General features: G+C 35.0%; 2 long non-coding RNA genes across 2 annotated transcripts; both read right to left on the bottom strand.

The window, feature by feature from the left end:
• Positions 1 to 12,076: 12,076 nt before the first annotated feature.
• Positions 12,077 to 14,592, bottom strand: LOC133804303 (uncharacterized). Its single transcript, XR_009878415.1, has 4 exons — positions 14,430 to 14,592; positions 14,237 to 14,333; positions 14,050 to 14,126; positions 12,077 to 12,182 (listed from the first exon to the last, which is right to left on the bottom strand). It is a non-coding gene; the product is annotated as an uncharacterized LOC133804303 (long non-coding RNA).
• Positions 14,593 to 17,786: 3,194 nt separating this feature from the next.
• Positions 17,787 to 19,670, bottom strand: LOC133804897 (uncharacterized). The gene is made up of 3 exons (XR_009878693.1): positions 19,284 to 19,670; positions 18,753 to 18,860; positions 17,787 to 17,978 (listed from the first exon to the last, which is right to left on the bottom strand). It is a non-coding gene; the product is annotated as an uncharacterized LOC133804897 (long non-coding RNA).
• Positions 19,671 to 20,534: the final 864 nt, after the last annotated feature.

The raw sequence follows: 20,534 nt of genomic DNA, 5'->3' as shown, positions 1-20,534 counted from the left end.
CTGGTCGTTGGTCGACCAAGTCTTCGTCAATAACCAATCACGTGCTTCCCATGTGCCTCTTAACCATGCCACGTCATCATGCAAATATTTTAGGGAAACATATGCCCCTAAGTTTATTTTAATGCGATCAATATTTAATAAACTTATTCAACTAGCTATAATGCTGACCTGTCACATCTGTCCGTACTTACTTTCTCGAAAAGGTAAGTAATCATTACCCTTTAAGTTCCCCAGACACGATTTGACGGTTTTGGCAATTCCCCATGCATCAAAATCCTATTCTCATCATTACTCACCATGAATGCCCCGAGCACTATAAATGTAAGCCCCTTCACTACTTTTTATTTTTACCCAAACTTTCTCTCTCTTCAAGAACACTCAGAAAAACCTCCAAGAATCCCAGACACTCCAGTGCGATCCGAGGCATCTTCGAGCAACTTCAAGAAAAACCTTCATGATTTCTTCTACAATCTGTACTTCAAGTAAGTTTTCAAACTCATCATCTTTTCTTCGTAGCAATTTTCATGAATTTTGGTCATGATTTTTCTGTGTTCGTAACTAGATTTTGAATGTTCTTAATGAGGTTTTGGGTAAATCAGGTTTAGGTAAAAAAAAACACAGACAAATACTATAATAAAATAGGTATTGTAGGCTATATAATGCACGAAACAATGTTTAGAAGGAATATGGGGTTTATTTACACTGATTTTAGCTCCAAAATCAAAGTGAAAAGTCAATTTTGGGATTTCGGGCAAACTGGGCATTTCCTGCCTATTTTCGGAGTTGAAAAGTGAAAAACTTTTCATATCCACTCTTTTAATCGTTTTACCAACGTGCTTGCATGTTTATTGTGTTTTTATCAGGATGCTGCTGGTCATATAAAAGTTTAACTTTTATACATAAGCAGCTCTATCCTTACTTTCCTTTGTCTTCTTTCTCTATTGGTTGTAGATTCTCACTTCCCCTTTCCTCTTCTCAGATATTCATGCGTGATCCCTGGGGAGGTGAGAGACCAATAAACATTGACCTTCTTGCTCTGCTGTTCGAGGATCAGGAACAACCTTCTCTTCCTTTTCCAGAGCCTTCAACACCACCTCTAATTCCCATGACCAGCCTTCCTCAAAATCCTCCAAAGAGTCAACCAAACATGGGTCGTGTCAAACACATTGCTCATAGGAAAAGAAAAACCATAAACTCACCTACAACCCAACCATCTGTTAACACTAAGGGTCCTTCGAACGACCCTCAACCATTGAATGTTCCACAACTAGAGATTCAACCTATGACTCGTCCACAAGAAGGCCCACGAGTAGAGGTACCCTGGTACATCACCCCTCCAAGCGTCATATCGACCAAGATGGTGGCAAAGTATACCAAGAAGTATAGGCTTTATGGGATTACTTTATATAAGAGTACACCTGACCAGAGGGCAAAGATGCCTTGAGGTGCCTATAGCATCTGGTCGAGGTACCACATAGAAGAAGGGGAAATTTTTCCCTTGCACGACTTTTTTCGAGGGGTAGCCAATTATTTCGAAGTCACCCCATTCCAAATAACTCCCAATGGATATAGAGTACTTTCATCACTCTATATCCTATATAATCATAAAAAGTGGCATGTGCCTACCCCTCACGAGATCAATTACCTGTTCGATCTCAAATCCAACCCCAACCAAAGCAACACGAGGTTCTTCCACTTTTATCACCAGGAATCCGGTCGCACATTTCTGAGTGACATAACTTATAAATCTGACGTGGGAAATTACTTCCAAGAGTACTTCCTCACGACTGACCTGGTCGCAGGCAAAATGGCCTTCACGCGAGGAGGTAAACTCTTTAATCTTTGTTCAAAATTCTTCTAGTCGCTTTGTATCTTTTCCTCGTTCTTTGTTGGTTTTCATAGTGCCTAGGTCCATGGTACCAACTAGAACCCACTCCAGAGATGGTACCAACATCAAGGAGTTGGTTATGGAAAGCAATTTGAGGCTGGTTGGCCTTTTAGAGTCTCACCAATAGGTGAGGGAATCAACTGCGGGGATTGCCACTTGAGATGGCACTAAAGAACAAGAAAACCCCGAACAGCAACAGGATGTGTCATAACCCTAAAAGCGCCGACCAATGGGAGTGACCATTCGAGAGCCCAACTCCAACACTCGACCAGCCAATATCCCTCCCCAACATGGGAGGGGAAAACAAAAATTACCTAAATATGCTAGACCTATACTCAAATCCTCTGACAATAATGGTATAGATTTTTCACTTTTAGATACATTGCCCATCCCTTATCATCTATTTGATAGGGATGACAATTTTAATTTTTCCGACCAGTAGTTTTAGCTTGGACTTCTTCTAGGCAGATAGTGAGTGTAGCAGTAGTTCCTTAGATAACGTAGACACCAATAATTGTAGTTTGGATATACCACTTAGAATTTCTTTTAATTTGTTTCCTTATCATATAAAAATATTTCTTGACATAACTACTCATGTTTGTTTTTCTCGTACTCATGCAAACCGACGATGCATTTGACATCTATGCCTCTAAAGGAAAACCAACGAGCTCGAAGAAATCAAGGATAAATTTTTTTGGAGAAGCCAGTGGGGAACCTACAAGAAAAAAGGCTTGACCAGAAGACCCTCTAGCTTCCATTCCTTCTATAAAAACTACCCTCCTCCTCCTCCTCGCACTACGTCCTCCATCGACCAGGCGGGGACTTCTTTAGTGATGGAATTATTGAGAAATGCCTCTTGCTCAACAATTAATAAACTTCAGAAGATAGTCAAGCATTGTTGTATCCAATAAGCCTTTGCTTCTCTCCCTTCACTGAAACTCAGTCAGTTCCTTGCTCGTGGGCTCAACGAAGTCCTCAGCATGAGTTTCTTTTGTATTTTAATTTAGTCGAACAATATTTTATTAGTTCTAAAAGCTTTATCTTTCCATTGTTCACAAGGTATTCTGACCGTGAACAATGGTTAGCGTGGCACTTGGGAGATCGACTCAAAGCATGCTGAGGAGATCAAAGCATGGGAGGCCAATCTGAGAGCGTTGGAGGCCAAGGTTAAGACAGTTGAAGACAAAGATTCTTCTTTGTCCGAGGAGTTGAAGAAGAGCCAAAAATATCTGGCTAGGGTTGTTGCTGCTAAGGATAAGTTCAAGGAAGCCTTCGAAACCAACTACAAGAAGGCAGCCAAGCTGCAAGAAGATATGGAGGCAAGCATGAAGGAGGCCAACAGTCTGGAGGATCGAGTTAAGCTGCTCGAAGAGTAGAATGCCTGAAACATGGAGAGGTTTCGAGGAGCCACCTTCAACTGCTTTTACGTGTTATGGAAGAATAATCAAGATGTGGACTTTGATTACCTTCCTGAGCACGTAAAATAGGCTGAACTTGCCAAGTGCGCTGCTTGCCTGGAAGAGGAGAAAAATCTCCCAGAGTCTCCTGAAATTTCCTTAGCAACGAGCGTCAATGGATTCGAAGAGGAAGTCGGGACCTCTGTCGATCATCAACATCAACAGGACCCCCTACAGCTGCACAGTAATTATAAAAATTTTATGTAATTAGAACACCCGAACAAACTGTTCACGGTGTTAAGACAATTTGTTGCCTAAGGAAATTTTATTTACTTTTAATATTTTTAATTACATCCAAGCAGAAATTTCTAGCAGTGTAAAGATATTTCGTTTTGATATTACCATTGCTATTATAACATTTGCTCATATGGCCGAACCTAGCATAACACTTTATTATTATTTCATAAAATTAGCTAAACATTTTGAAAAGTGTCGTAGTATGCTTTCTCTTATTTTGCTCGTGTATTTACATATGTTTATCTTGGACAATCTTTGGCATTTATCACATTTATTAACAAATTCCATAGAATCCTCGATGATTGTGGGCTAGAAATATCCTTGTCGAAGAATCTTTTTTGACAACCTTTGCCCCCCAGTATGATCTCCAAAAAATCCTTCATGTACTTCTTGCATCAATTCCTTAGCTTTTTCCCTGGAAATACATCTCAATAAAGGCATTCAATATCCTCGTCGATATATAAATCCATCGAGTAGGATAAAACAAGCTGATTTCCTTTGTAGTGTCCTTGCCTTATTTTTATCTGTAGGTTGTTGGGAATTGTACCCTTAAAACAATTGTAGTTGACAATAGTTTTAATGAAATAAATGAATGAATTAAATTATTGTATATATGTAGCTTATATACTATATTATTGTAAATAATATTGAGTAAATATCAGAAAATCCCCAAATTAATCTATGTGGTCTCAATCTCATATTGGTATGAGAGGATCAAGATTGAGATAATGAACTTAAATAGTTCACAGTTAATATGAGAGGATCGAGATTGAGATAATGAACTTAAATAGTTCGTAGTAAAATAAAGTCATGGAATCTTTAGATTAATTACTACTAGTACGATCCACAACTATTATGAATATATGTGACCTAGATCCAGGTTACTAGTGTAGTAGGACACTTTAGTGGAGGTACTTTGCATGCTGAGAGTATGTAGAACTGGACCAAACGTGATTAATAGTACTTGTTTAAATACCATTTCTTAGTATTATAAAACACATCAACTGATGATCATACACAAACTGATCTTAATCCTAAAGTTACTATGAACTCTTATATATGTCATTTTATCATTTGATTCATGCGTTACGATTTGTCAGAATGATCAGGCTAAGAAGTATTGTTTTTGGGACTCAATGATGTATATGGCGGGGGACATAGCTTAACAGATATGGAATCTATATCTTCTAATAGATTGAATGATGATTCCCTATTGGGTTGGCTTTTCGAACTGAAAATGTTATTGACGTCAAATTCATAATTAGATTATGAATTAACCTTCACTAGTAAAGTCGACGGTACACTAGGAATCTAGATATAATTAAAAGGGTAAAACAGTAATTTTATTCCCACTAAATTATGAATCATCAATAGAGGATTAATTTGTATGTAATTATTATATCAATGGGCACTTTATGGTTACAATAAAGTACTCAGTAAATATATGTCTATAATTCTCAAGAGTTCAATATCATATTTATAGTGGAATAGTCATGAGATTAATAAATATGATTATTTAATCGAAGAGATTTGGTTAATAATCTTTTATTTATTGGAGCTTGGAATTATTGGTCCATAGTTCCCTAGGGTGGCTCTATCAACACTAATCAAGGTAAGAGTTGATACAAGGTTCAAACTGTGAATGAGCTATTTGAGAGAATATTTATTCTTATGTGATAATTGAAGTTGCATAATTTATTATTGCATTTTTGTAATTTTAAAAATTGTGTAGAAATAGAAGAAATTGATTATAATCAATTATTTTATTTAAGTGTGAATGGAAAAATATGGATAGTTAAAATTGGTTTTGAGTATTACATTTATTTAATTAATAATAAGATGATAATGGAAATTCAAATTTTGAATTTTGAATTTTGAAATTTAACTTGTTATCTTTTCCTTAAAAAGATGGTACCTTATTTAAATTTCTAATTATTAATTAATGAAAATAAAAACACATGAAAAATCAAATCCCATTTTCAGGAGATACTGCCACACGCATAGGGCTTGGACTGCTCTATGCGTGTATCACTACTGATGTGGTCAGTTATTGGTTTTTTATTTTATTTTTAATTAATTAATAAAACATTTTCAAAGGGATTTTAAAATGGAATGTAAGACTTTTTCTTTTATTATTATTATTATTAAAGATCATTATTTTTTGATTTATTATTTTTATTATGATAATAATGTCTATATATTCTACATGATGGAAAATAGAAACAACAAGTTTTTACAGAGAAGAAAAACTATCATATTTTTCACAAGAGAAAATCTCTTTCTGTCTAGTATATAATCAAGAGTCTCATGTGTTGAGAATACTTTTGATTCACAAAATTGATTCTTGTTCTCTATGTGCCCACCTACATCTTGAGGTGTAGAGGACGTCTAGGAAGATCTAGGTGTGAGTACTCTAGCGAGGATAGGAAGATCGAAATATATACGAAAAGATTCAATGATTCTTGATAGGCTACAAGAGGTAAATCATTTTGTATTATTTTTTACATATATATATATTATATTGATTAACATATTGCATATTAAGGGATCCTCATATAAAGTTTTTTATATGAAATTTTTTTGTTGTATACAATACTACCATTACCGCAATTTTCGTTGCGCACTAGGAATTGTTCCTAACACAGGTAGCCATCCCTATTCAAGATAGTGAATAATGGGAGTCATGCACTTGTCGAACAATTTTATTTCTAGGGTAGATTCTTCTACTTGAATGCTCGGAGCTGTCAAACGTTCGATCGGTACTATGCTCAAAATGTCGGCATCATTGGCACTTGCTAATTTGGCCAAGGCATCGACGTTCGAGTTCTGGTCATGAGGTACTTGCTGGAGAGTATACTTCTCATATTATGCTAGCAAGTCTTTTGCCTTGTTTAGATACGCGACCATCTTAAGACCCCTAGCCTGATATTCCCTAATGATTTGATTAACAACTAGCAGCGAATCGCTGTATATCTCTAATGACTTTATATTCATATCCTTGGCTTGTCTTAATCTTGCAAGCAGTGCTTTGTACTCGGCCTCATTATTTGAGGCAGTAAAGTTGAATCTTATTGCACAATGAAATTGATGCCCTTCGGGGGTAATTAAAATCAACCCTGCCCCTGAGTTGTGCTCATTAGATGACTCGTCTACGAATAGTCTCAAGGCGGGAGTTTGGTCTTGATCTTCAAGTTATATAATCAGCTTGATGGCTGGGAGTCCAGTGAATTCAGCTACAAAATCCGCTAAGGCTTGACCATTTATGGCTATTTGAGGTGCATAGGAAATTTCGAACTGCCTAGCTCAACTGCCCATTTTAGTAGTCGACCAGTGACTTCTAGTTTTTGCAAGACTTTCCATAGTGGCTGGTAGGTAAAAACAACTATGGGAAGAGCCTAAAAGTAGGGTCGTAGTTTTCTTGATGCTAGTATTAAGCAGTAAGCCAATTTCTCTATAGCTGGATATCGTAATTCTGCTCCCACTAGCCTTTTACTTTTGTACTATGCTGCCTTTTGAATGTTGTCTTCCTCCCTAATTAAAACAGCACTGACAGCATACTCTATTATGGCTAAGTAGACGTACAAAGTTTATCCTTCAACCGACTTGGACAGAATGGGTGGTCGCGACATATGGGCCTTAAGTTCCTGAAAAGTCTGTTCGCATTCTTCTGTCCACTCAATCTTTTTGTTTCCTCTGAGTAGATTAAAAAATGGAACGCACTTGTTCATACGCTTAGATATGAATATAGTCAGATTCGTGATTCTCCCTGTCAGGCTTTGTGCATCTTTAACTTTGGCTGGTGACTGTATCTCGATCAATGCTCGAATTTTTGTAGGATTGGCATCAATTCCTCACGAGTTTACTATGAATCCAAAAAAAATTCCTGATCCAACTCCAAAAGAACACTTGAGTGGATTAAGCTTCATCTGATATTTGTTCAAGATGTTGAAGCATTTCTGTAGGTCCTTGATGTGTTCACCAACTTTTCTCGACTTAACCAACATATCATCGACGTAAACCTCCATGTTATTGCCGATCTGATCTTTGAACATGTGGTTTACTAGTCATTGGTAAGTTGCACCAGCGTTTTTCAAACCGATGGGCATTACTTTGTAATAGTAAAGCCCCGTATCTATTTGAAAGATATTGTGTTCTTCATCACGTGGATGCATACTAATTTTATTATAACCGGAGTATGCATCCGTGAATGATAAAATTTCATGTCCTGATGTAACATCAACCAGCTGGTCGATTCTTGGAAGTGGGAAACGATCTTTCGGGCAGGCTTTATTAAGGTCTGAAAAATCCACACACGTCCTCCTTTTATCATTTGGTTTAGGAACTAGTATGGGATTAGAGACCCAAGATGGATAAAACGCTACCCTGATGAATCTATTTTTCTTCAGCTTCTCGACTTCTTCCTTTAAGGCTTTAGACCTTTCTTTGTTGAGCAGCCTTCTTTTTTGTTGCACTGGTGGGTGGTTTTTGTCTATGTTCAGGACATGGCTAATAACTGTTGGGTCTATAACAACCATGTCTTTATGCGACCAGGCAAAGAACTCCTAGTTCCTCCTCAAAAAATCCACCAACTTTATTTTGATCGTTGTCTCTAAGTTTTTACCGACTTTCACAACCTTGGTAAGATCTTTTTCTTCTAGTTTGACCTCCTCGAGATCTTCCATGGGTCCAATTCTTTCTTCAAAATCCCTAAAGCGAGGATCTAATTCTCTATCCTCACTTTGGGCAACACTCTATTTGTTGACTTGTTCACCTGATTGGGCTTGTGACTCGTTTACCACCAGCAACCTTTTTTCTGCTGTGCTCCTCGATTTTCCCCTTCTTGCCTTTGTGATTGAGGAGTTGTAACATTCTCTGGCACCTAGCTGATTTCCAAACACGCACCTAACTCCTGCATCAGTTGGAAACTTCCAGGCCAAATGCCAGACCGAAGTTACTGCTTGCAGATTTACCAGGATGAGTCTTCCAATCACAGCGTTATATGCGGACGGACAATCAACTACTATAAAAGTAGTGAGTAATGTCCTGTTCATGGGTGCCATTCCTACCATGATCGAAAGTCTGATTGACCTTGTTGGTGCTAGTTCTTCGCCAAGGAAACTGTAGATGGCCTGGTTGCATTGTTCTAAATCTTGCAATGATAGTTTCATTCTTCCAGTGAAGACATGTATAGAATGTTTATCGAGCTTTCAGTATCAACCAATACTCATTTCCTCATCATGTTGGAAATTTGTACATCCACGACCAAAGGATCTGAGTGGGGGAATCGAACATGTTGTGCTTGCAACTCAGAGAAAGTTATCAACTATTCCTCTGCTCAAGCATTTTTGGGAGTTCGCTCCTCGACGTTTAGCATCTCTATGTCCTGATCATGACGTAGGGTTCTTGCATATCTCTCTCTTGCTTTACGACTATCACCAAATATATGCAGTCCCCCATAGATGGTTAGCAAAGTACTAGCGACCGGAGCTGGCTGCAGAGGAGGTGAGCGTTGGTGTACATGTACCTACTCGTTGCCTCCGTTAGCTCTTTGTTGGGAATTTCTACCTACTCGTACATATCTTCTCAGATGTCCCTGTCAATAAGGAACTCGATCTTGTCCTTCAGCTGGTTGCACTCGTTGGTATCATAGCCATAATCATTGTGGAAATGACAAAACATGGTTGTGTCCCTATTGGATATGTCTTTAATGATCGGGGCTGGTCGCCTAAAGGGGACTGTGGTATGGCTGGCCTAATATACTTCAACTCAGCTATCGACCACGATCGTTTAGTTAGTGAACCACGACTCGTATCTATTCTTCTTAGGGCGCTTGTTATCAGATGTCGCCTACTCAGTGTTTGCCCTTTTTCCACCATTCTTATTATTACCTTTGTCGTTGTTGCAGTTGGATTTTCCAGACCCACTGTCGGCTTTGGTTGACTCTTCCTTCTTGCCCTAGTTAGCCTTTGGGGGCTTTCCTTCATTAGCGATAGCCTCCACCAGCTTGATGTAATTGTTTGCTCGATCCATAAATTCTTGAGTTCTCTTCACTCCATTTTTTCATAGGCTGCTCCAGAGGGGAGATTGGTGTTGCATTCTAGTTGTGATGGCCATCATCTTTCCCTCACCTCCAACAGTCTTGGCCCGAGCAACTGCTGGCATAAACCTCTATATATACTCTTTGAGAGACTCTCCTTCCTTCTACCGGAAATCGACCAGCTGATTGGCCTCTGTCGGATGTATCCGACCAGCAAAAAATTTTCCACAAAATTCTTTTACGAACATTTCCCATGACCTTATACTAGCCGGTGGAAACTTGAAGTACCATTCCTGGGCAGAATCAAATAAAGTAGTAGGAAAGATTCTACATCGAGCATCTTCGGATACCTTGTGGATATCCATTTGTATCTCAAATTTATTCACATAAGATATCGAGTCTTCTCTTCTAGTAAAATTGGGCAGCACTGGCATTTTGAATTTTCTTGGGATTTCTGCCACAGCTATTATGTTGACGAATGGGGTGCCCTTTTTACGTTCATATACTATATGGGACATCTTATTCCTGAGCAACTATAGCACATCTTGATTCAAGGCATCTATTTGAGCTTGAATAGCGTCGGGTATGGCAGGAGCTGTTGAAGCTGGGGGGAAGTACTCATCATGTCTTTCCCTTTTATCATTAAGTATGTACCTTAGATCATCATCCCTACGTCTCTGCTCGATGGCACCTAGTTGGTCAAAGATACTGGGTTGTTTGGGCTACCCCCAGCATTCTAGCTTGTTGGTCGGTTGTCCATCAGAGGAGGATTTTGCTGCCTGTTCCTTTCCTCCTGTTGTCGACCATTGTTTCTCCTATCATAACTAGAGCCTGCTTCATTGTAATCATGGTTGTCTCTCAATTGCGACTTGTGAGTGTGCGACCTGCTATACACATTGTTCCCTTCTCTTCTCCCTGGTCTGTCCCAGTAAACAAGTGGAGGCCTACGTTAGTCGTTGGGTCCCTAGACATTGCTCTATTGTGGGGTGTCCCGGACCACAGAGCCTGAGTCCATTTGTCTCCTTTAAGGACCCAAATTTCCTAATAAGGCTTAGGGCCTTGATTAGGGGGCCAGGATGGAAATTTTTGGAATTATGTGATTATATGATATTTATGTGTATCATCATGTGATTATGTGAGTTATATTATAATATGACTTGATATGCATGTTTAGGTGTATTAAATATGCAAGTTGACACAATTTTGTTTAATTGGGTAATTTTCATAATTTGGCCTGTTATGGGTATATTTGGCATATTTGTGGTATGTGTTTGGTACTTCATTATTATTTGGTTATGCTTGGCACTACAAGAAAAAAGGCTTTTAATAACACCATAAATGTGTTATCAAAACATACCATAACACTTTTTGATGTGTTAAGACCGACTATGTTATCGTAGGTCAGGGTACTTTACATAACACTTTATCATTGTTATACAAATGTGTTATTATACTGTCAACGATAACACACTTTCTTTGTTATTTTAATAAATAGATAAGTGTTTAATTATATTATTTATAGTCAATTATATAACACATTTCAACACTTATAAATTTGTGTTATACTACACTTTAGTATAACACATTTTTTGTGTTATATAATGAAGTTTGCATAACCTAATTATTTACTTATAAAAAGTGTTATTGTAATAGATACTATAACACATTTTTCGTATTATTTTAATATTTAGATAAGTTTAAATTCTCATTATATATTCATTTATATAACACTAATTTATTCTATTATATTTTTATTTTTTATTTATATAATTAAAATTAGCTTTCTAATATATACTAGCATCATCAAATGAACTTGATTTTCAAATAACAAAAAGTCAAAAGCATTCAACAGTGTATTAACAATCCACAAATTAGTTTAAAACATTCAACACTATCATCAACAACAAAATGTTCTTTAAGTATTCAAGTAGTCTTAAATATTCAACATATTGAAAAGTTACTACTTTCAGCACAAAATATTGAAGAGTTTAATTTTTTACATAATAACATGTCAAAATTTGAGTAGTAGCACACTCCTACAGTACTATTTGATAGGAAAAAAACATGCAATTGAAGTTGCTTCATTGTACCAGCCACAATGATTTGATCTTCACTTCCAATTCTAGCAAAACCAACACACTCTGTGTCTTCATTGCAGACTGCAACGCAACATAATACAACAACATTCAATGTTAAATTGATAAACTAAGTCTGATTTAGTTCTTTGAAATTCAAAGTTAAGGCATGAGTGAGTTATAGAGTAATAGTAGTTATCATTACCATATTCTACTTTTGCTTGCACAACTTCCAGGAGCTGCTCAATGGTAGTCTTTATTGTCATGTACCTAGGTGGTTCATACTACTTCTTCCCTCTAAAATTAAACAAGAAATACAGAGAAACACTCAGAACATGCATGCATTAATTTAAAGAGCATTAATTTAAAGATCCAACCCTAGGAAGCCACAAACAGAGAAAAACTCAGAACCTGCATGCATAGGAAGATCATGAAATTTCTAGGAAGTACGAAGCATAAATGTAGAAAGACAGCTCTGACGTACTGACCTGTTCAAAAAATAAAAGTGTTACTCAATTATCAACACATAAAAAGCATAGAACAGCAAGATTCAATTGCTACTACAAAAGCAGAAAACATAGAAACAAATGACCAAAACTCCAGACAAGAGAACTACATGTACCATTAAACACCATTCTACATATAAAGAGCAGGTTAATTGCTAAGGCAATTGCTAATACGCAGTTGCTGAACCAGCTGTAACATACACAGCACAAAGTTCGTACACACAAAGAAGAGCAACAGCTAAAAGTAAAAGAACAACAACAGCTCTTGTAGAAGTAAAATTCAGTAAAATGTGAGTGAAACTTTCTGAAGTCAGGTGGCCAAACATAAAAATAATATAATTCATCAACAGCTTCATCACAATAATGTAACAGAGCTTTAACAGGGCCAATTAACCATTTAATATAATTTCCACCTGAATGGACCCACTATAGTTTCTTATTGTTACTAAAATCACTCCCATAAAGAAATAATATAAATCAAGAAAAACAAAAAGAACAAAGAACATAGAGAGAAACTAATTTCAGAGGAAAAATAAAACAAATAAGGTCATTAAATACAAGAATTGAAACTTATCACATTTGAGAGTAAAGGAAACCAAGATACCAGACCTATGCAACTCAGAAGAAAAAGAAAGGGAAAGGACAATTCATACTAACTAATTTATCACCCTATATTCCATAAGAAGAACCAATATGAAGAAACAATTCATACAGTTTGTACTACCTTCTATCCCCATTTATTTCTTCTCTAACGACCTAGCAAGGTTAATTCCTTTCTGTAAAGTTCAATACAAACATTGCATTGATGTGTAAATAGCTTTGTCAAAATTCTCTTTGTGACAGGTAACCAACAGGGCATCAAGTATGGCATCCAAATTAACAAGTAGAATGTGAATATGGTTGTTAGAGGTCCTTTATGAAGCCCATGCTATTCCTCTTATTCTCCCAAAGTTTCTCTTTCTTTCTAAGTTGGAAGTAGGAAATGTGTTTAGAGTTAGGTTATGGGAAGTTTAATGGAGGGGCTTTTCTCTTTTTAAAATCTCTTTCCCTGGTATTTTCTTACCTTGGGGTGATAATATTTCTAAACTCTCTATGTAACACTACTGAGTTTTGCTTTTGCTGGTATTTTCTTATCTTGGGGTGATAATATTACTTTTGCTTTTGCTGTCAAATACCATGAGTATCACATGGACAACCAAGTAAAGTGAACAGCAAACTAAACTAAACCAAAGGCAGCAATAAGAAAGTTATATATGCAACTAGCTACACAGAGAACAGAGGACAAAAGATACAATAAGAAAGTGGAGATAAAAAGGCTAATGAAAGCAAAAGACAGATTCAAGCCCAAAATTCAAGCCTTGTCATATTAAACCATTCACAACCCCTTAATGAAAGTTTATAGTCCCTAAACACAGATTAAAACTAACTTGTGAAGATGAAAGAAATAACAAGAATGCATATTCTTCATCTTGATTATGTATTATACAGGTAGGGCAGGACAGGGCATACACGTATATAATTTATATATCTTACACCTCTATTGCTACATAAATGGCTACTAATGGTAATGCATAGAGGCAGAGGTACATGATTAGAGTGGGCAGAAGGGATCATACATCATCTTGATCATCTATACACAGCCCATAAAAAAAGCTGATTAAAAAAAAGCTATAATAATAACTCAATTTACTCATATATCTCACTTAAGCATTCCATCAAACAGTTATTATGCATAGGTTAAGCAAAGCTTAGTTTTATATAATAAAACCAGTGTAAGCAGTCAAACAAAACAAAACTTATAGATAAATTGACTCAAACATCAATTAACACAAATACACTATATACATACGAGTTTAGCCTACATCACTGCATTCTTTGACCGAACTTCGGTGGAGCTCCACCTTTCTGGGGCAAGACATTCACAACCTGCAAAAGAGAAGTTCAAAGTTAGCAAAATTACTAGTGGTATCAATCTGCATTTTTGCCAAACTTTACAATATTATTCACTAATCAACTGAAGTCAAATAAGGACAGACCTTCAAGTCACTAAATGTATTAGTAGCAGAGAAGTTCACAGAAATCGGGAAAAATACAGATGAGTCTGTTGGGGGAACAACAAACTCCATTGATCCACTGCAAACAATTCATCATACAAGATAACTATCACTTAAATTGAAATCAAATAAATTATTAAGTTTCAAAAGGAAAACAACAGTAAGAATTTCAGACCTTCGGTTCGAGTTGTCAATAAGTAGAATGGACCACTCCAACACAGAATTCCTTGGGTCGAACCTGCAACCAATAAAAAAAGCAAATTGATACGGAACTCAAATAAAATATAGTGCAACTCATAAACAATGCAAATGGATACTGACCTTGAACAGCATAGAGCTTGTAAAGTTTAGCAAAAATGCCAGTCATGATATGATAAATATCCTAAAATTTCATTGACAATGTATGATACCTCAATATGTGCTACTGACACGTCATTGAGAAAAAAGAGGACCCTAGAACATGGTTTGCTATTTTGTGTAAATAACAGTAATACTAATGTAATGGTTTTTTTATGATGCTATATAAAATGCTGATAGAAACTCAAACTAAAAAAAAGAAGAGCAAAACATATAATAGAACAAAAACAATAACCATAAAACAAAGACAATCAGATAAATAACCAAGAAACCAAACCCCAAAAAAGAACCCTTGGATCCAATATTGTGGTTCAGCTACCACAATTCCACACATAACAATTGTACAAATTACATTAGTAAAAAAAATAGAAAATTATGCAGAACATAAAAGGAGAAATCAAGGGTTAGCTACATAACAGAAAGTTAAAGTACAATGCAATATAGTAGTTGTGGCAACCATGAGCAATTGTTATATGTTATTTAATAGACGTCAAAGATAAATAGATAAACAAGAAAATATATATAAATATAACCCATTAATTTTTGGAGTTGATATAACATATATTTTCAAAGCTATTTTTGAAAGAAATGTGAATCTGGGTCACTAATGCAAAACAATAATACAACTAACAACCAAATAAAATGATCAAGAAAGAAACATGACTCAATCCAAACAAACCATGATATCATATATGGCATGGGGAAGAATATATATAACCCTATAAAAGACACTACAATCAATTCAACAAACCCAAATTTGAGACTAAGTGGCATGGCAAAGAAGATGCAGAAAGGTCATGTAAAATCCTGCTATAGAACCAGTGAAGTTCTCTTATTTTCTGAAATTAGTACTCAATATAAGGCAAGCATCTATAATCAAATATTAAAACTAAACACAATAAATGAGGGAAAATATGATCTAATATATGACAAGCACTTTCAACTTGCACGCATCTTAAATCTAGGCTCCCTTGGCAATATATAAGAATAAAAATATAATAGAAACATTAGGCCAAATGTGGAGTAGAAAAAACAAGAAAAGATAAATAATTGAAGTAAATCAGCAAAAGATATAGAATGGTGAAGTGAGAAAGCAAATATAAATTACAGAAGTCAATACAAAAACAATATTATATGGCTTAATATAAAAGGAACAAGAGTTCCAATTGGCCACCGACTTTATTAGTTAAAGAAAAGTAAAAAATTAATTGTCCTTAAAGAAAACTATGGTCTACAATACTCACTATTCTACCAAGAATAAATGCAGCTGTAGCACCAATTGTTGCACCAATAGAATGAGCAACGAACCCCAAAGGAAACCTAAATAGATAACCTCCACCAAGCTGTAAGAGAAAATAAATAGCACAAATAAAGCATTGATAAAAATAAAAAAATAAAAATACTAACAGATACACTTTCACACTTAAACCAAATAAGTTGACTAGACAGACTTTATTCATTCAGAGTTCTATTTTTTTTGGAGGGGGGAGGATCACTGAACAGACAATTACATACTTTATTAAACAGACTATAAAGGTCAAAAATAATGTCATTGTTTTAGCTCTGCAATAAGAATTAGTGACTTTAACTTACTGTAAATATTGACTTGTTCTACTTGCCCCACCTTTGCCCTCAACTCTCTGACATGGGAATATTGTTTTCTCAATAGATCCCCTTTTAGTAATACAACCAAAATTGTATAAAATTTAGCTAATCTAATTTTCAAGGAATAGAATTGAAGACACTATATATATGACAATTATTAGGCACTAGACAAGGAAACGTGAAATGGGGTAAGAGGTTATCTTAAATACCTTTGATCTTACTTGGCATTTAATACATAATTAGCTATTATATCTTATGAGGCACAATCTGTATTAGATATATTATATACTTTCCTGCAATATAATCCATTACATACTAAGTAATAATAACGCAAACATCCCCACCCAATCAATATCATCAATATCAAATTTCACATAAAAAAATTCAATAAAATGTATCAGCCATTCAACATTGTTGCTATTAGTCTCACATACCATCAATCCAAGTTCTGAAGTAGTGTTAGAAACATGCTCACCAAACTTAGCGTTTGTAGCAGCTACACAAATTTTGACTTTGATAAGATGTTCTTAAAGCCGAAAAGAAAAAGAAAAGCAATGTCAATCAACTTATAAGATAATGACAACATTAAATATATATACATAATATCCATATGTATACTATATTGCCAAATGACAATAAATATAACAAAAACACAATTAAATGATTCAAATACAACAAGATAAGAGAACTACATGCATTGTAGTGATTCTTCCTCATTTAGAGGTAATTTCTGCACTAAAGGATTCAATTTATTTGATGAAGACCAGAGAAAGAACAGTCTTTACAGCACAAAAGCTACAAAAATTCAAGATCAGAAAAGTATTTGATTAAATTGCAATGAAATAAATTAAATTTGTTAATAATACCTCCAACTTAACTCTTTTATTTAGGAAAGAGAGCTGAGCAAAGCATCCATATATAGGACCTAGAATCTTAATCAACAAGAATGTGCAGATTTTTTTTATAATCAAAGACCAAAACAGAGTGTAAATGGCACCAAGCAAACGAGATAACATATATACACAGAGAGCACTAACACTATTTTGACTAATTATATATAAATGTATCTTGCATTATACACAAAACCATGTGCTAAAGTTCCTAAGCCTAACGAGTATACACCAAAAATGAGTATTAGTTGACTTGGAATAATTACCAGCCAAACTAAAAGCAAACACAAAGAAGAAGAAAACAATGGTTGAAATACTCCTAAAGAGATGAGATAACAACAAGCTAATAACAAGATATAATACAGATTCTTTACGAAATAAAAACCATAAATGTATATAATTTGACAATCAAAATTATTTCAAAATATAATCTAAACAACAAGCTAATAACAAGATATAATTTGAGTTTCATGTGCTTCTACAAGGTTCCAACAACTATGCATTCCTTCCCTTCTTCTAATTCAGTACGTACTGCAAAACTCAACAGGAGAACAAGATTTATGAAAGCCATAGCTCGAATAGAGAGTTAAACATCAACAGAACTAAATAGAAAAAACCTACAAAGTAGTAATAAAAATAAGCCTCTTTATCAGCCTCTTTATGTGTATATATACCTCTTGTAAGTCTCAAGTTTCCTAGTCCAAGAAGGAAGGAAATAAAAAAGCCTCCAATCTTACAGGAACTGTGAAAAATCTTCCAGGCCTTAACCTTATGCTCCATTTCATTGCTTTAAATTCTGGATTGTGACGATTTGAAATCCCTTCATTTCTGAATATTCGACCAATCTCCTAAACTTTTTCAAACCCTCCAACCTGTCATCCATAGAGATTTAATTTTAGTGCAAAAGATTAAAAATAATATGGAGAGAAAAGTAAATGACGATAGTCGATTTTTTTTTTATAATGGGAACCAAAAACGTGCATGCAAGTGGAAAAGTTTGGTAGGACAAACCAAAAAGAAAAAAACAAAAATAAATTAGATGGATATGCAAATATGCATTGATCTTCAAGGACAAGATTATAAATGTCGACACTGAGAGTACTAAGTAGAAAAATACGCACTGTGCACATCTCTCTCTCTCGATAAATATATACATTTATACATATATATATATTGTAAGAAATGAGAACTTTAATAAACTAATGAATGGGAATAGTTATATAAACCAATAAAAAAAAAGTAAAATCTATAAAGAGGAGAAATTTGGTGTAGGCATAGAGACGGATAAGAATTTGTCTGTATGTGTTCTCTTGTACAGATATAAAGGAGAGCTCAAGAATTATCATTAAAAGACAAATGAATTTCTTATAAAGACTGTCAGCCTTGAGAAATCTACATTGGAAACAGCGAATGTTTTGTAAAATCTTTACACAGAAAAAACTTGCTTAGCAAAACAATACTGCCATGGAAGTGATAAAATCTGACATATACACACAAACTAATGAATAAAAATTAGAAAGCAGCTTCGGGAAAATGACCAAGTTAAACTGGAGAAATTACACCTTGGAAATACCAGAGGGCGGTTGAAGAGATTATGCATGTTAGTATAGCACTCGAAAGAAAATGAATATACTTTAAATCCTCACCAGCATCCTCTTCAAGTGGAGCTCTGTTGCTATCCTCAAATAAAGATCCCTTCCTAGCGAATTATGGTAGGTAACAAATGGTCTTGCTTCTGCTCCACCAGCTACTCCCTAGTTGATTAAGTCAATTAAAAACCAACCTTCAAATAGAAACAATACTAATGTATGTAAATTAAGGCACCAAAAAATTGTCATATACAGAAAAAGTAAAAACTATTCCTGGAAATGAATACAGTTAATCAAAATTTATAAAATATGAACCAAAAGAATTCCCAGCTAAGTATTTCAACAGTTCAACCTCCAGTCATCTTTACAATAAACTAGACATTATCTTTTTTTAAAATTCTAGAATAGGGTATTCTATAAGTTGTATCTTGGCCAAGAACAAAAGCTAAGCAATTGAACAAGCATCACCAGAAGTAACAGTAATCTTACATAAGAACTCAGCCAAACTATAAAGTCAAATTCCATTATAGAAATGCTAAATCTTAATATGAACCATATGACCATAAAACGGTTAGAAAATCCACAAACCTGTAGAACTGGAGTTTCAACTTCGAGAAATCCAAAAGATTCCACTATCTTGTGTAACTCTGATACAATCTAATCCACCAAAAAGAAAAAATAGCAAAACATCTTTAATGTATAAACAGCAAGATGCCTCAACCACTCTATCTAGGGAATAATATTGAATTTATATATGTATACTTCAAAATGCCCAAACTAGAAACAACTTGGTATACCATCCTTCTTTTGCTCAAGTTTTCAACAACTCCATAATTGCTAAATACATTCAACCACCGTAAGCACTCTAATATTTAGAGCAAATTTGTTCAAAAGAAAGATAAAATATCCATAACTTGCATAAATAAATTATCTCCTTAAGTGTTAATGCTGTTAAGGAACTTAATATAGAAATTATAACCCTGTAACCTTTTTTTAGAAAAAAAATAAAATCCAATGAACCGTGCTTCAACTCAGGAAAGGTCATTTAATGCTATTTTTTTCTATTCAAATACTTCATCAGAAGTGAAGTACACTTGAAGAAATCATGTAAGATAGTTCTAAGGTCCTCAAGTTAATAAAAATACTATTTCTGTAAGATAGCTTCACCCAGAAGTACCTATAAATTCAACAATCAGCACCTAATCGCAAATAGGTGCAAAAGATAAATTTTTTAGTACTTGCCTTTCTCAGTTCGCTTAATTGAGCCACTTGCACCAAGTATGTCACCAATATCAACAAGATTCTTAAGCTCGTCAAACTGATCACTTAAAAATCTCGCCTTTTCACAATAAAGTTGTTTCAAACATTGAACAACTTGAGTGAGGATTCTTCCATACTAAATGTGAGCAAAGATTTATAGAAAGTTTCTGAAGAAACCATCCCTACCCGCCAAAATTTACAAACTTTGGAAAAGACCCCATTTTTTTAAAAAAAAAGGTAACTAACTTATATATTTTAGATCAAGCATCCCATAAAATAGACATGCTTTTAAGAACTAAACCACCTAATCATATCTTATTATTATATTTTTTCTTTATTATAAGTATCCATCTAACAAAGTGATGGCAAGATCATTGTAAGGACAGAAAGCTGAGGTGGGGATACCTGAATTGTCCCAGACTCGTCTCTTAGAGTGAGAAATGCAAGCTTTCCAAATGCTCGACGAGCCACAAGTCTTCCGGCTATTGATACATTGTCTTGCTCACCATTCATTTCTTCGCCATTTTCTAAATTTTTATAAGTCTCTTGCAGCTGATTAGCAGAGTGAGTCCTGTCCCA

The sequence above is a fragment of the Humulus lupulus genome, chromosome X (genome assembly GCF_963169125.1).
Source record: "Humulus lupulus chromosome X, drHumLupu1.1, whole genome shotgun sequence".
In the NCBI taxonomy this organism is placed as follows: Eukaryota; Viridiplantae; Streptophyta; class Magnoliopsida; order Rosales; family Cannabaceae; genus Humulus; species Humulus lupulus.
The sequence above is the reverse complement of the archived record's forward strand: the minus strand, read 5'-3'. Positions and strand labels throughout refer to the sequence as shown.